The sequence below is a fragment of the Natator depressus genome, chromosome 4 (genome assembly GCF_965152275.1).
Source record: "Natator depressus isolate rNatDep1 chromosome 4, rNatDep2.hap1, whole genome shotgun sequence".
Lineage (NCBI taxonomy): Eukaryota > Metazoa > Chordata > Testudines > Cheloniidae > Natator > Natator depressus.
Genome location: NC_134237.1, coordinates 49,640,407 through 49,655,680, shown reverse-complemented (window position 1 = coordinate 49,655,680; position 15,274 = coordinate 49,640,407). Strand labels below are relative to the sequence as shown.

The following is a 15,274-nucleotide window of genomic DNA, read 5'->3' as shown; positions in this document are numbered from 1 at the left end:
TACCATGGACAGATGAATTTCTGTATAAAACTATGATTTTACTTCTGTTCACTACAGACTAATCAAGTAAGATTTCCTGGTGATAGGTGTCTTAGAAATACCTTTCATAGATCTAAAACACATATGCCAAGGAAAATAATCTGTACAGCAAGGACGACAGCAATATTATAAGGTGGAAAATGGCATAACTTAAAAATGTTTGAGCTACAAAACAGAGTTCTGAGTTAAGCTCCTTAACAGCTTCTGGATGAGCAAGATTAAACATTCTCCTACTGTAGACTGAAATCTGCAGATTTATTTATTAATTCTTATAATCAGACTCAAGAAACTGAAAAAGAGACGGCTGAGATGACTTAACTGCAAGGGTGATGATGGCGGGGAAGGCAAAAATCCATTTCCCATATGTACGTCTGTCTGAGAGCCCTGAGTAACACAGTTCTAGAAGGACCATCTCATCAATGTACAAGGCCATGTTTTAAACCAATATTTTTTTAAAAGTTACTTTGAGGCAAAACATGAAGGGGGGAGGATTGTACTTCAGATTTTTTTTTTTTTTGACACCTACATTAACTGGGGCTTTAATGATTAACATCACTCATCAGATCTGTTCCTTCCTGCACATGTATCATAAAGATATCCTGCTGTTCCCAGCAATCCAACAATAATTCACTACACTAGCAAAATTAGCAGCAGGAAACAAGCTTTTGAAATTTTCTTCATTTATGAATAGCATTGTTCATTCAGTAAACTATACCAGCTCCTGCTGTAATTCTTCATGTGTTAAGAAGGCTGCAAGTTATTTTCTCTCAATCAGCCTTAAAAAAAATCAATAGAAATAAATACACATACAATTAAATATTGGATTAAACCGCCAACTGAGAGACTGAGAATTCCTTTCACTCTTGAACTCTTCTGATTTCTTCTCCTGAGGGAGGACTATTGTGTTGGCATTCCTTAGCAAACATTCAATAATCCTAAAGTGCTTTGAAGTTGCCATTGGAGAAAATAGAACAGATGGAGCATGAATAAACCCATACTGCTGTCTTTTTAATCTTAACAAAAGCAATCTTTCTTGGCAAAAAGTTAATATTTAATACCATTTACATATAGAAGTTTGTGATCCCTCATGAGAAGCCAAAAACTCTGAAACAGAGCTGTTACATGCAGAAGTGAAATGTATATAAATCCTTGGGTTTTTTTTTAATTAGACTGATGTATTGTCTGCTCTCTCTCTATATATTTAATTTTAATAACAAATGTGATCTTGTTCAGCATTGATCTGGAGGCTGGTGGCCCCAAAGGATGCAGTGAATTAGAATCTCGGCAAAATACTACTGGAAATTTTGGACATCATACTTAACAAGACAACTCATGAAATTCAATCAGTGAATAAAATTCAAGTTGCCACACAGGTACCCTGATTCACAATTGAATTTCACATGCGCATGTCCACAAATATAGCATTTGAGCTTTTGGAATTCTTCCTTTCATGAGTCTTTCTCTGCACCCCCCCCCTTACCTTTTACAGTCCACTTTAAAGTTGCAATTTTTTATCCTATGCGGAGGAAAACAATTTATTTTTTATTTCTGTGAGGAAAAATATTTTAATATATGCAGTATTTTTTGTAGCCATGATGGTCCCAAAATATTAGAGAGCCAAGGTGGGTCCAATATCTCTTATTGGACCAACTTCTGTTGGTTAGAGGCAAGATTTTGAGTTCACACAGACCTCTTCTTCAGGTCATTATCTTCAGCATTAATCTAGTTGTATAAGAGAGTTCTTAGATTCTAACAAGTTTTTGATGGCGACTTAAAGTGCCTCCCACAATAAAAACCATGCTAATGGAGGCCCAGAGCATCTGCAGAAATATTGGAATGAGGGTCCCATTAGAACATAAGAACAGCCATAGTGGGTCAGACCAAAGGTCCATTGAGCCAAGTGTCCTGTCTTCTGACACTGGCCAATGCCAGGTGATTCAGAGGGAGTGAACACAGCAGGTAATCATCCCCATCACCCATTCCCATCTTCTGGGAAAGAGAGGCTAGGGATACTATTCCTGGCAAATAGCCACTGATGACCTATCCTCCATGAATTCATCTAGTTCTTTTGTTTGGTTGTTTGGTTATTTTAACCCAGTTATAGTCTTGGCCTTCACAACATCCTCTGGCAAAGAGTACCACAGGTTGACTCTGTTGTGTGAAGAAATACTTCCTTTTGTTTGTTTTAAACCTGCTGCCTATTTTCATTTGGTGACCCCTAGTTCTTGTTATGAGAAGGAGTAAATAATACTCCCTTATTTACTTTCTCCACACCAGCCATGATTTTATAGACCTCTGTGATATTCCCCCCCCCCCAGTCATCTCTTTTCCAAGCTGAAATGTCTAGCCTTATTCACCTCTCCTCATATGGAAGCTGTTCCATGCCCCTAATCATTTTTGTTGCCCTTTTCTGAACCTTTTCCAATTCTTTTTTTTTTTGAGATGTGGTGACCACACTGCAGTATTCAAGATGTGGGAGTACCATGGATTTATATAAAGGCAATATATTTTCTATCTTATTATTTATCCCTTTCCTAATGATTCCCAACATTCTGTTAGCTTATTTTGACTGCTACTACACATTGAGTGGATGTTTTCAGAAAACTATCTACAATGACTCCAAGATCTTTAAGTGGTAACAGCTAGTTTAGATCCCATCATTTTATATGTATAGTTGGGATTATGTTCCCCAATGTGCAGTACTTTGCATTTATCAACATTGAATTTCATCTGCTATTTTGTTGCCTAGTCACCCAGTTTTGTGAGATCCCTTTGTAACTTTTCGTAGTCCGCTTTGGACCTAAGTATGTTGATAGTTTTGTATCCTCTGCAAACTTTGCCACCTCATTGTTTACCCCTTTTTCCAGATCATTTTATGATTATATTGAACAGTACTGGTCCCAGTACAGACCCCTGGGGGACACCAGTATTTACCTCTCTCCATTCTGAAAACTGACCATTTATTCCTATCCTCTCTTTCCTATCTTTTAATCAGTTACTGATCTATGAGAGGACCTTCCCTCTTATCCCATGACAGCTTGCTTTGCTTAAGAGCCTTTGGTGAGGGACCTTGTCAAAAGCTTTCTGAAAATCTAAGTATATTCCCTGGATCACCCTTATCCACATGCTTGTTGACTCCCTCAAAGAATTCTAGTAGATTGGTGAGGCATGATTTTCCTTTATAAAAACCATGTTCATCTATCTGCCTGATAATTCCATTCTTTACTATAGTTTTAACCAATCTGCCCGGTACTGAAGTTAGGTTAACTGACCTCTAACTGCTAGGATCACTTCTGGAGCCTTTTTTAAAAATTGGTGTCACTTTAGCTATCATCCAGTCATCTGGTATAGAAGCTGATTTAAAGGTGGCTACATACCACAGTTGTTAGTTCTGCCATTTCACATTTGAGTTCCTTCAGAACTGTTGGGTGAATACCATCTGGTCTTGGTGATTTATTACTGTTTAGTTTATCAATTTGTTCCAAAACTTCTGCTAATGACACCTCAATCAGATATTTCACCTAAAAAGAATGCATCATGTTTGGGAATCTCCCTCACATCCTCTGCAGTGAAGAATCATTTTGCAGATTTTTTTGGTGAGGCAGACAGGGTTTTTCTACTGGAACAATAAGTCACTTTCTACACTGAGAACAGAGGAAATCATCAGATAAGAGAGGCAAGTGGCATCTTCATGGAGTCCCTATGCCTCACTTCTGCCTCTGTAGCCATTCTTCTCCCCTCTTGCTGATGACTCTAATGTGGTTTTACTGGAGTTGCACAACCTGTCTGTGGCTGCTCCCAAAACCCTACATCAATGGGGGGAGAGTTCCCCAGCACTGAAGGGAACGACTACAGCCTGGGGCTGCATTATTTTTTTTCTCCATAACCTCTGCAAGTTTAGGAGTGGATGTGGCTCACCCTCCATCCTGGCCCTTCCAATTGCAGGCTGTCCATTCCCTGTGTGACCAGACCCTACCTGATTTCTTTAAAATTGCTTTGGAACAAATATGGGGAGAGGAATCAGTAGGACAGGTCAAGGAAGGGTCAGAAGAAGCGAGATATGGTGTATGTTAGGAGGCTGAGCAGCTGTATCCCAACAGAAATGGAAAGAGATCTTTCATTTAAGAAAGTTGCAGAATAGTTTGAATGCTTCTATCTTCTATGTACAAAAGACATGCCAAGGTTAATGAATGGTTAATTTATATAAGCAAACAAAAGAAAGCATGACAAATCTATAATGAATTTGAAGAGAGTTTGGATGAAAAAATTAAACTAAGATTTTTTTTAAAATGGTTGCCTAAAGTTAAGAGCCCAACTCTGGGCCCCGTCTTGTACTTTTATAATAAAGAATACCTAGCTCTGACCTAGAGCTTTTCATCAGTAGAACTCAAAGTAGAATGCAAACAAGGCAAGCATCACTCTTGCCACTTTACAGATAAGGAAACTGAGGCACAGAAAGGTGAAATGACTTCAAGATCACCCAGCAGGCCAGTGGCTGAGCCTGACATAGAACGCACATCCCAATCCACTAGGACACACTAACTCACTGCTTAAATGACTTACACAAGGGGTTGGAAGATGTATGCATGCAGGAAAGGCTAAATTGGACATACATGAACAAAGGCTTGTTCAAAAGTGTGCAGCAAAAAATCTTTTCCCTGAACTTGTTGAAAATCTGATGTTGTGAGTGCACAAATATGCTCCCAGTGTAATGATTAGCCAATAAAGGCTGAAGTGATTTTCAGATGTTGTATGATGTCCACAAGCCCTTGATTGGATGTCATCTGGTGGAAGATGGAAAAGAGGACAATAGACAATATTTAAGAACCATTGACAAATATGTCACTGTCATGGAAACAGTCTATAATGGACCAAGAAAAGTGGCATTAGACCAATGGAAGCAGAAACACTGAGTTGCCTTATGTGTCACAAGGCATGAGAAAATCTAATACCCAATTTAAGAGTTCAACTGGGCATGAACAACAGCTTTTGTTTTCTAGGTTTTCCAGTGTTTAACCTGTATTTCTGACAATATTTCTATTAATTTGCATACCCAATAGCTCAGTTACAGAAATTGTTTAACTGCATCCTTAAAATAAACTCTTTGAAAATGTAATTCCAGGTGAGTTCAACATGCATTAAACAAACATAGTGAAATGCACCTACTGGCGGGGGGAGGGGGGAAGAAATGAGATCAGCCATGGCTACCCATGCTCCTTTCTAGCTGTATCCCCCAAACTAAACTACCGCTCTGAGGGGTACTAAAGCAGTGTGGGATCAGGGAAGAGAGAGCTTGCAAGAGGGTACCAGGCTAGGGGTGGAGACTGAAGCCTGCAGGAGCAACAATAGAAGCAGTTTGATAGCATCATTTGTATCCAACAGTCCAAGCTAAGACAATGGTTCATTCAGTTTTGACTCTGGACATTTTCTGCCCTTCTGGTGGCTTGTGCCAACCCTCATGAACAGTTGCCTCCTGCACAGTTTTTTCCCTTTAGTTTCATTTCATCTGCTCTCTATGGTAGGCTTGAGAAGACCATGCCTCTTAATATTTCCACTCCATTTCTTTATTTTTCTTTATCTAATCTATTCCTATCTTTCCCTTCACCCAACATCACTTTTAATAATAAAAATAAAACCCAACCAAAATATCCTGTAAAACAAACCAATCATGGGACAAACATGACACTTGGAGACCTTAACTCCATTCATTCTGCTTGTATGTTATAGTTCTTTCCCCACAGTAAGCCTGCTTTCTGTATTTGAATTGTAAACTCTTCTGGGTATGTCTATCTCTCACTCCATACCAGTGGTGGGCAACCTGTGACCCCGATGCGCCGCATGTGGCCCGCAGGCAATCCACTGGCGGGCCGCGAGACCGTTTGTGTACATTGGCCACCGCAGGCACAGCCGTCCACAGCTCCCAGTGGCTGTGGTTCACCATTCCCGGCCAATGGGAGCTGTGGGAAGTGGGAGGCTGCATCTCCCTGCGGCCTGCATGGCTTCCCACAGCTCCCATAACAATGAAGATTATTTTAAAATACACTGCAGTACAGTATAGTGGATGAAGAGAGGAAAGCTTTTCACTAGTGTACCAGAATTCAGTGCACATATTATTGCACACAACCTTTTCAATGAGTTCTCAGAATTCAGTTAAAACTAATATCGGATACTTCAGGAACAGGAAAATGTTATCTGGGACAATATGCCTGCTCTCTCTTGTTGCTGAGCTCAATTCCATTTTTTTTCCTCAGCTCTTTTATTATATTTCTCAATCATTCCCTCCAGAAATACATATCTAGATTTCTTTTGAAATCATATAAGCTTTGTATCTGTTGCCTTCTTCTGTAACTTTATGATTTATGCTGAAAACCATTTGTGACGACAAAATAGTTCTGACCAAATACATCATTTATTCTTAGTTTCCTAATTGTTAGATTTGTGTCGCCCAAATGCTTAATGTTTTGCCACAGATTTGTCTCTGTTTTAGTTTTTTGTCAATACCTTAAGTATTTAGAATACTTCACCTCTTTTTAGGTGAGGATATCCTTTTATGATGTCATCACTATGAAGATTGAAACCTGATATTACCTTACTTTTTATCTTTCAAGTGTATGATCAAACTAACGGAAACTTTCATGACTTTTAAAATTATATATTCTGATTTTTTTTTAAACCAGATGGATAATTATCTCACTATGAGAATTTGTCAAAAGGAATGGAGGTGGCTTTGGAAGGGATGGGTACTATGTACTAACCTGGCAATATGGTACAGTATGGGTTTGCACATGTCTATAGTTTATTTTGATTGATATATTCTTGGCTTTATCTTTCAGTGCTAGCATTTGCAATCATTCTCAAATGCTAGAAATATGATCAGGCTGGTATCTCTAACTTTTGTCATGTGGGTGACTAGTAGATTTTAAAATTTTCAGGTGGAATGTGGCTGGCAGATGAATCTCTGGATGAGTGCAAGATGTCTAGTAGCTTGAAGTTGGTTCTTTTGCTGTGTCTCAGTGAGTAAGTTTCTTTACGAATTGTTCAGAATAGGCACTAGCAAAGACAAGTTGTTCCTAAAAACAGACACTGCTGGGGTTAGAGAACTCTTATTGTAGATTATCACAAATATGTATGTATTTATTCTGATTTATTCCTGAATAAATACAGGAAAAGAAATGAGTGTCACTTGTTAGAGATGGGCAAAAGGGTCACCAGCCCTCTTACAAAGACTCTGGGACGTCTTAGTGGGCCTAAGTCAAGCATCTTGTGTTGATAATCTGTCCTTTTGATACTGAGGCCACATTAAGACACCACTACACATACATCAAAATGTTATCTCATTCATCCCAGGGCTTCCTTGCCTCAAACCCCAAGGGAACGTCATGCAAGCAGAATGAAATATAAGCATTCTAAAATGCCATACTTAATTGAAGTATAACTTGCTTTTCTGAAGAACTTGTTGTATACTAGATACTCTTGGCCTATCTTTTTATATGCAAAGTGTATTTAGAATAAAAGAGATCCTCAAATTCACACCCAGGGGTACAGTGAAGACTTTAGAATTGCTGAAGTTCTCAGACAAGTGACATGAATTTGCAAACTTGTCCACCATGCTCCATAGACTTTGGAACTCCAGTTCCAGCCCAAGCTGCAAATTCAAAGTACTGTCTATAAGGTTAGTTTTAGAGTGCTAGAATCTACTGGACTAGCCCAAGTCTGACCCAGGCTGGAAGACTTGCTCCTGTGGGTTCCAGTATGCTGGGTAAACATTCTACTTGTCTTACTTGCTCTTGAAAATGGGATGTAGGCTCCAACATCACTTAAACACTTCAGAAAATTTAACCTCAGGGCTCTTATACCTATAACCTCAGACCTCGGTTGCTAATATGGAGCTGCATTACCACAGGAGTAGCTGTGGGAAATATCACTTCCCCAGAGAAGTAAAATGCCTCCTGGTGCTTCCTTATATAGAAGGGAAATACATCTGCTGCAATAGTTGAGTTCTGCTGTCCTGCCCAATAGCTGGCATAGTGATACTTTGTGTGTGTGTGTGTGTGTGTGTGTGAGAGAGAGAGAATTCATTTATATTCTCCACACACATACATTAGGTAATATTTAAAATGTTGCCACTTAATTTATGCACCTAAATAAGAGCAGAGATCTCTTGAAAATCCTTCCGCAATTATGTTTGCTGAGCTCTTCTGAAAATCTGGCATTTGTCTATCAGTAGACATACGGAAATCTGGTTATTTGCTGTGAGAACACTAGAAAGAAAGTTGATATAGGCAGTACACAACAGCAGAGTAATATTGCAGCCCAGCACTCAAGAAATAAAAATAGACTTGTCTATTTGGAACAAAGAAATAAAATGACACAACCACAGAATGTGTGTTGGTGAGTGGTGAGGCTTTGTTGTCTTTTCACAAACAATTAATGTCAAAATTCACCATTTTCCCTTTATATGAGGGAATTACCAACAACCACAAGTCACTACATTTTGACCTGTTCATATTTTCTGAGCCATTAAATCACACTATTAAGTACCCAGTTCTTGTATTTTCCCCCTTGATTTTAAGAAAACATGCACAAAACACTGACTGCAATGGGAGTTGAGGGAACTTTGCACCTTACTGTATCAAGTCCTAAATTGATTTTTTTTCCAAAGTTTCCAAGTTTGCTGCATGGACATTGAGTCAGCTTGCTGTCTCCTCCTAAATCCTCATCACTTAAATATCCTTTTCTTGTATATTATGTGAGATCCACAAGTAATCTTTTGAATGCCTTTTCTGTTTCTCTTTGAACACCTCCTGTTTTCTACCTCCTGTATGTTAGTTTCTCACTTATTTCCCTTTGAATTCCCCTTATTTTGCTTACTTCACCACCTCCTGAGAAATGTCATGTAGATACCATAAAACAATCATTGTTGAGATTAAATTACTTCTTGAATTATTATTTAAAGGCTCACTTCAGTGTTGACTGAGCAAAAATATTTTATGTGGGCCCCGAGGTACTGTTACTAGACACTCCTAATCTTTTTTGAATGAGAATATTATAATGTAGTCAGAACAGGAAATCCTACATTCAGCCTATAATGTAATTGGATACTGGAAACATGGGTGGAGAGTGAGACTGTCTTTCATTTGTCCAGTTGGTGCCAAATTCATCCTTTTGTGTATGGGTGATTTTGACCCATTATATTTTGCATTAAATATCCTAAACATACTGCTGTCATCTGGATTTCAAAGCTACATATTGTTGTTTGATTGTTATAAAATTAGCACTATACCCAGTGCATTTAATAGTCTTACTAAAACATTGCAATATGATTTGGAACTTATATAATAATATACAAGACTAATTTCAGCAGATCACCATCCATAGAAAATAATACATTCTCCTCATCCCAAGAGAAGTGACTCCACTCTTGTAGGATTCATAAGGTTTATGCGCTTGGCAACATTCAGGGCACACCCGGAGTGTTGTGTAGGAGTAGTGCACACACAGCTTCTTTCAAGGGCATCAACCTTGGAATCTCGCCAAGATGATATGTATCGTGGGAAGCCTCTCAGGACTGGGCTCAAGGCCCGAGAGCAAGGAATGCAGTAGATAGAAACTGGTAAATAAGAATGTTAAACAAAGCCAGTGTATTCCTTTTATCTGTTGGAGAATGTAATGCGCGGGGAGAGAGAGAGAATAAAGGGGAAGGTGGAAAGCTGACAGGGAGAAGCCCGTTAGCAGAGACCAGCCTGCTTGCTTGCTAAAAGCTGTGTTCTGTCTTGTCATTGAACCGCCACAACTGGCGCCCAAACGTGGGGCCCTCAGCACTCACCTCGCCCGGCAAGGGTTTCAGACGCGTCACTCATCCGCTTCGTGGATCCCGGTGAGTATTTTTCGTTGTGGTAAGTATGGGAAGCTCCCTCTCTGCTTTGCAAGTGCAGCACCGCAATGAGCTACAGTATTTGCTGCATAAGGCTCATCATGACTGCCCCACTCGAGAACTCACTCTCCTGCTACAGGAGGTGAGTGCCCAATGCCCGTGGTACCCTGAAGCCGGAACCCTTAAGCTAGCTGACTGGGAGCGGTTGGGCCAGACATTGCACAAAGAGCCTCGGGCGTCCGTGCAGGCTTTACATGCCTGGCACCTCTGCCGCGACGCGATACAGCGTGTCGCCTCGGACAGGCCCTCCCTCGCGAGGCTGGTGATCTCGCCACGCCCGTCCGCTCCTGCAGCCATCCCCCCTCCTGACAATGCGAAACAGTGTGTCGCCTCAGAAAGACCCTCTCCTGCGCCAATAGAGGGACTGCCAATCCCACCACCCCCGTCCGCTCCTGCAACCATCCCTCCCCCTGCTTCGCCCCCAGTGCCTCTATTACCACCGCCTCCCTGGCCTTCCCCACCGGAGCCGGTGTGTGATCGCCCTCCGCCCGTGGGGCCCCATGCTCCGGGGCCCCCCGGGGGGTCGTCTGCGTCTGCTCAGAGGCTTTCGCTGGTGCAACAAATGGTTCACGCAGCGAAGACTCGCTCAGATCTTACAGCAGAGGAGCTGGCTGATCTGGTCTCAGTTTGTCCGGTGACCTGGCAGGATGATGGCCAGGGCAACCAGGTTGCAGACTGGGTCAGTTTGCCTTACTCGGTGATCAGAGAGGTAAAGAAAGCGATTCGCGAGTTCGGCCTGACTAGCACGTATGTGCGTGGTCTCATTGAAGGGCTAGGTAGTGGGTACTTCCTGATCCCTGAAGATTGGAAGGCGCTGTTGCGCATGATGCTGACACCCAGTCAGTATGTTATTTGGCTTAGTGAGTATCGGCAGATGGCGGAACACCAAGCCCAGGTATATAGAGAGCAAGGTATCATTTATGAGCAGTTGGCAGGGGAGGGCCAGTTTGCTACTGTTCAGCTGCAGTCTCAACTCCCTCAGGCCGTCTTCCCCATTATTTCCACCTGCGCCCAGCATGCTTTCCGGAAGGTCCCGGATTCGGGCAAGCCTACCAAAAGCTTTGCCAGTATCCGTCAGGGTGCATCAGAGTCCTTTATGGATTTTACCAACAGATTGCAGGAGGCTATCCTCCGACAGGTGGATAACCCTGTGGCAGCTCAGGAGATCCTGTTAAAAATGGCGGTTGAAAATGCGAACGAGGATTGCCGCCGTGCTCTCCAGGCTGCACAAGCCTCTGGAATTCTAGAGCTGTCGGACATGCTGCGGGCGTGCCAAAACATCGGAACCCAAGCACATAAGGCTGGAGTTCTGGCTGCCGCCCTGCGAAAAACCAGGAAGGAGGGGAAGCGTTGTTACCGCTGTGGTAAGGAGGGTCACTTTCAGCGGGAGTGCCGCTCATCGACGGCGCCCGCCCGCCCCTCAAAGAAGTGCCCCAAGTGTCGGAAGGGCTATCACTGGGCTAATCAGTGTCGTAGCGGGTCGGGAAACCGCACAACGGGTCCCCCCCGAACCCAGGGCCAAACGGGGGTGTTTCCCACTCAGACAACTGTTCCTCTGCCTTACAATCCATAGATTCCATGAGGGCGGCGACTGCCGGAAGTACAGGGCTTGATTTGATTATGCAGGAGGACGCTGATTTTCAGTTGCCAGGGGAGGTTTGCGCCATACCTACACAGGTGACGGGACCTCTCCCTGCCGGATTTGTGGGTCTGGTTCTCCCTCGCTCACACGCTGGGAAACAGGGTTTTTTTGTCATCCCAGGAGTCATCGATGCTGATTACACTGGTGTTATTAAGGTTCAGGTGTGGACCCATCTTCCGCAATCGCTCCCGCGTGGACGGTCAATTGCACAATTGATTTTAGTCCCCTATCAGGTGCCAGCCGCAGAGGATCGAACCCGGGGCGGGAACGGCTTTGGATCGACGCTGTCTCAGTCGCCGTCTCACAATACGTCCTCTCCACTTGTTGCTCTGACAATGTCGGTCCGCCCCTCAAAACCTCAGTTAACACTTCTCTTAAATAATGTTCCTTTTACAGGGTTGGTGGACACTGGAGCTGACGTTACGGTGATTCGTGATCCGGAGTGGCCGGTCGGTTGGCCAACAGTTCCTTCTAAAGAGTTGTGGGGGATCGAGGGTAGCAAACCTGGGCGCCAAAGTTTGTCTTGGGTCACGGTCTCTAAACCAGGAGGCTGTGCCCTTGCTACAATCCGCCCTTTTGTACTCCCTGTCCACCTCAGTATTTGGGGCCGCGATTTACTTACAAAGCTGGACACCACCCTCGATATTAATATATAATGGCCCAAAATCCTCCCTCACCCACCTTGCCATCCGCATTACCATTGGTATGGCAATCCTTAGAGCCCATATGGATTGACCAGTGGCCCCTCCCTCTAGAAAAGCTGAAAGCGCTTCATTCACTTGTACAACAATATTTGCATGCACAGCGCTTGGAGAGCTTTACTAGTCCTTGGAATTAGCTGCTGTTATTTTGGCCTTTCAATTTTTTGCTGATTGTCCCTTTAATTTGATCATGGACACGCATTATGTTTATCAGGTAATTGATCATTTACCCCTTGCCCTCATTACCCCTCAGGTCGATGCGGACCTCCTTCACCTGTTTTTGTCTTTCCAGTATCTCCTCACCACTCGTAATTTCCCTTATTTTGTTGCTCATATTTGCAGTCATACCCCTCTGCCTGGGCTACTCATTGAAGGCAATGCGCACGCCGATCGCGCGTTACGTGGTCAGGTAAATTCCCTTTTTTCTGACCCCATTGAAAGCCATTCCTTTTTTCATCAGTCTGCCTCTGTTTTGGCCCGACAGTTTCATATTCCTGCTGATCATGCACGTTCCATTGTTCGTTCCTGCCCCCACTGTGCCGCTGCTGCCCCTACCTTTTTTTATGCCGTTAACCCTAGAGGTACCGCAGCGAATCAGCTGTGGCAAATGGATGTCACTCACGTGCCACAATTCCACCCCTATTCATTTTTACATGTTTTCATTGATACCTATTTGGGATTCCTTTGGGCGACCCCACAGCATGGGGAAGCCACTCCCAAAGTTATTCACCATTTGCTAGCCTGTTTTGCTGTTATGGGTCACCCGAGCCAGAAAAAAATGGATAATGCCCCAGCCTATTGCTCCACAGCACTTTTCACCTTTTGTGCCCAATGGGACGTCCGTCTCAAACACGGGATCCCTTATAATTCCACAGGCCAAGCTATTGTTGAACGTGCAAATCGCACGCTAAAAACCTTGCTTGACAAACAATTAAAACAAGGGGAGCTGCGTCTCCGAATCTTAGGAGACATTCAGCAACAACTGCATATCCTTTTGTTTACTTTAAATAATTTAACGCTGAACGCAGATCAGCAGACCCCCGCGGATCGCCATTTTCACAAATCTGAGGTACTGGAAAGACCGCGTGTCTTTTACCGTCAGCTGCCCGATCCGCAGTGGCTGGGCCCAGTGCCTTTAATCACTTGGGGTCGGGGATATGCTGCTGTGTTTCTCCCTGCAGGACCGTTGTGGGCTCCGGCCTGGTGTGTGCGACCGGCACTGAAACAGCATGGCGTGGCACCAGGGCTGTCGAACCCCATACCGGATTTTCAGCTGACCTTGGAGGAGACCGCGGTGCCTCCCGGGTCGACAACGGCGGGACGGAAACAGAAGAGGCGTAGCGTCCCAAGCCAGCCCGTGACATGGGGAGCAGTAAAAGCATTGGTCGCCGCGGCTCAACGAAGACTGGCAGCAAACCAACAGCCAGAGACTCTTGAGACTTTGTTTGTGGCAATTCTCGCCCAAATTATTGCTAATTCTGTATTGGTTGTATGCCTTTTGTGCCTGCTATTTCCTGGAGGGGTTGATTCGGGAGCGCTTTCTCCGTTACAGGCCCGAATGACATATAACCTATGGGAAAGATTGGCTTCAATAGCAAATGTTACCCACTTTTGTTTATTTGATTTTGTAGCAGCTGAAGAATTGTTAGGTACGTGCCTTATTCCAGTATGTCATCACCCTGAGGAAATTGGGAATGAGATGATGCTCGCCGCTTACTCGAACCTCTCTTCCCAGTACTCTAGCATGGCTAATCGGGGCCAGGCCAATCACACTTTACCTTTTTAAGCTTATTTTTTGCTGCTGCTGTGTACAATGTATTCCTTTTTGTTAAGGCTTTGTCGAGACCCGCCCTGGCAGGCTCCACGAGTTATGACCTTGTCTGTCTGGGAGTTAATTGGCTTGCAAATGCAAATTGATGGCTACCATGAGATGGCCGAGCACAAATAAACAAAAAAGGAGGGGATGTAGGATTCATAAGGCTTATGCGCTTGGCAACATTCAGGGCACACCCGGAGTGTTGTGTAGGAGTAGTGCACACACAGCTTCTTTCAAGGGCATCAACCTTGGAATCTCGCCAAGATGATATGTATCGTGGGAAGCCTCTCAGGACTGGGCTCAAGGCCCGAGAGCAAGGAATGCAGTAGATAGAAATTGGTAAATAAGAATGTTAAACAAAGCCAGTGTATTCCTTTTATCTGTTGGAGAATGTAATGCGCGGGGAGAGAGAGAGAATAAAGGGGAAGGTGGAAAGCTGACAGGGAGAAGCCCGTTAGCAGAGACCAGCCTGCTTGCTTGCTAAAAGCTGTGTTCTGTCTTGTCATTGAACTGCCACACCACTCTAGTTGAAACTGTGCTTCTTATGGGACCATTCATTTTACATACAAACCACTCCCTTAAACTATTCACTGTCAATGCATGAAGTCCCATAAAGGAAGTAGTCTCTTCAAATCAGGGCTGATATACACTCTAGCAGAGTACTACAGTGGGAACTCTTGTTGCATTCTCCCGCCATGTCCCATCCCTAAATAGTAGAGTATTTCAGTCAATCAGAAGACCTTTAAGTCAAACGGGGAAGGAAACAATGTCATTGAAATCTGTTCATAATGGTCCCTGGTGATGAGTTTACTTACAATAGAAGGCTTTCAAAATTATGAAACACTTTTGCTTCACTTAGACATTTAATCATTTTAAAAGCCATTTATTTTTTCTGTGCTCCAACCTGATGAAAAGTATTCTTTAAATAACTTAAGTTTAAAGAGCTCCTACTATTTTAAGATGTTACTATATGTAACTTAAATAGCAGAGAGTTATTGGAAAGCAACATCACTAAGTACATATAGCTTGCATTAATAGCAAGAGGGGAATCGAATAGCCATTCCTAATGTTTGAAAGCTGTAAGCTGCAAACAGGGCTCTTACGATTAAAAGGTATTCGTTCAATCATAGTGTTGATAGGCA

General features: G+C 43.1%; 1 long non-coding RNA gene across 1 annotated transcript; it reads left to right on the top strand.

Moving 5' to 3' along the window:
• The first annotated feature begins 9,729 nt into the window (after positions 1–9,729).
• On the top strand, positions 9,730–14,570 carry LOC141985834 (uncharacterized). The gene is made up of 3 exons (XR_012639031.1): positions 9,730–9,916; positions 12,659–12,725; positions 13,498–14,570. It is a non-coding gene; the product is annotated as an uncharacterized LOC141985834 (long non-coding RNA).
• Positions 14,571–15,274: the final 704 nt, after the last annotated feature.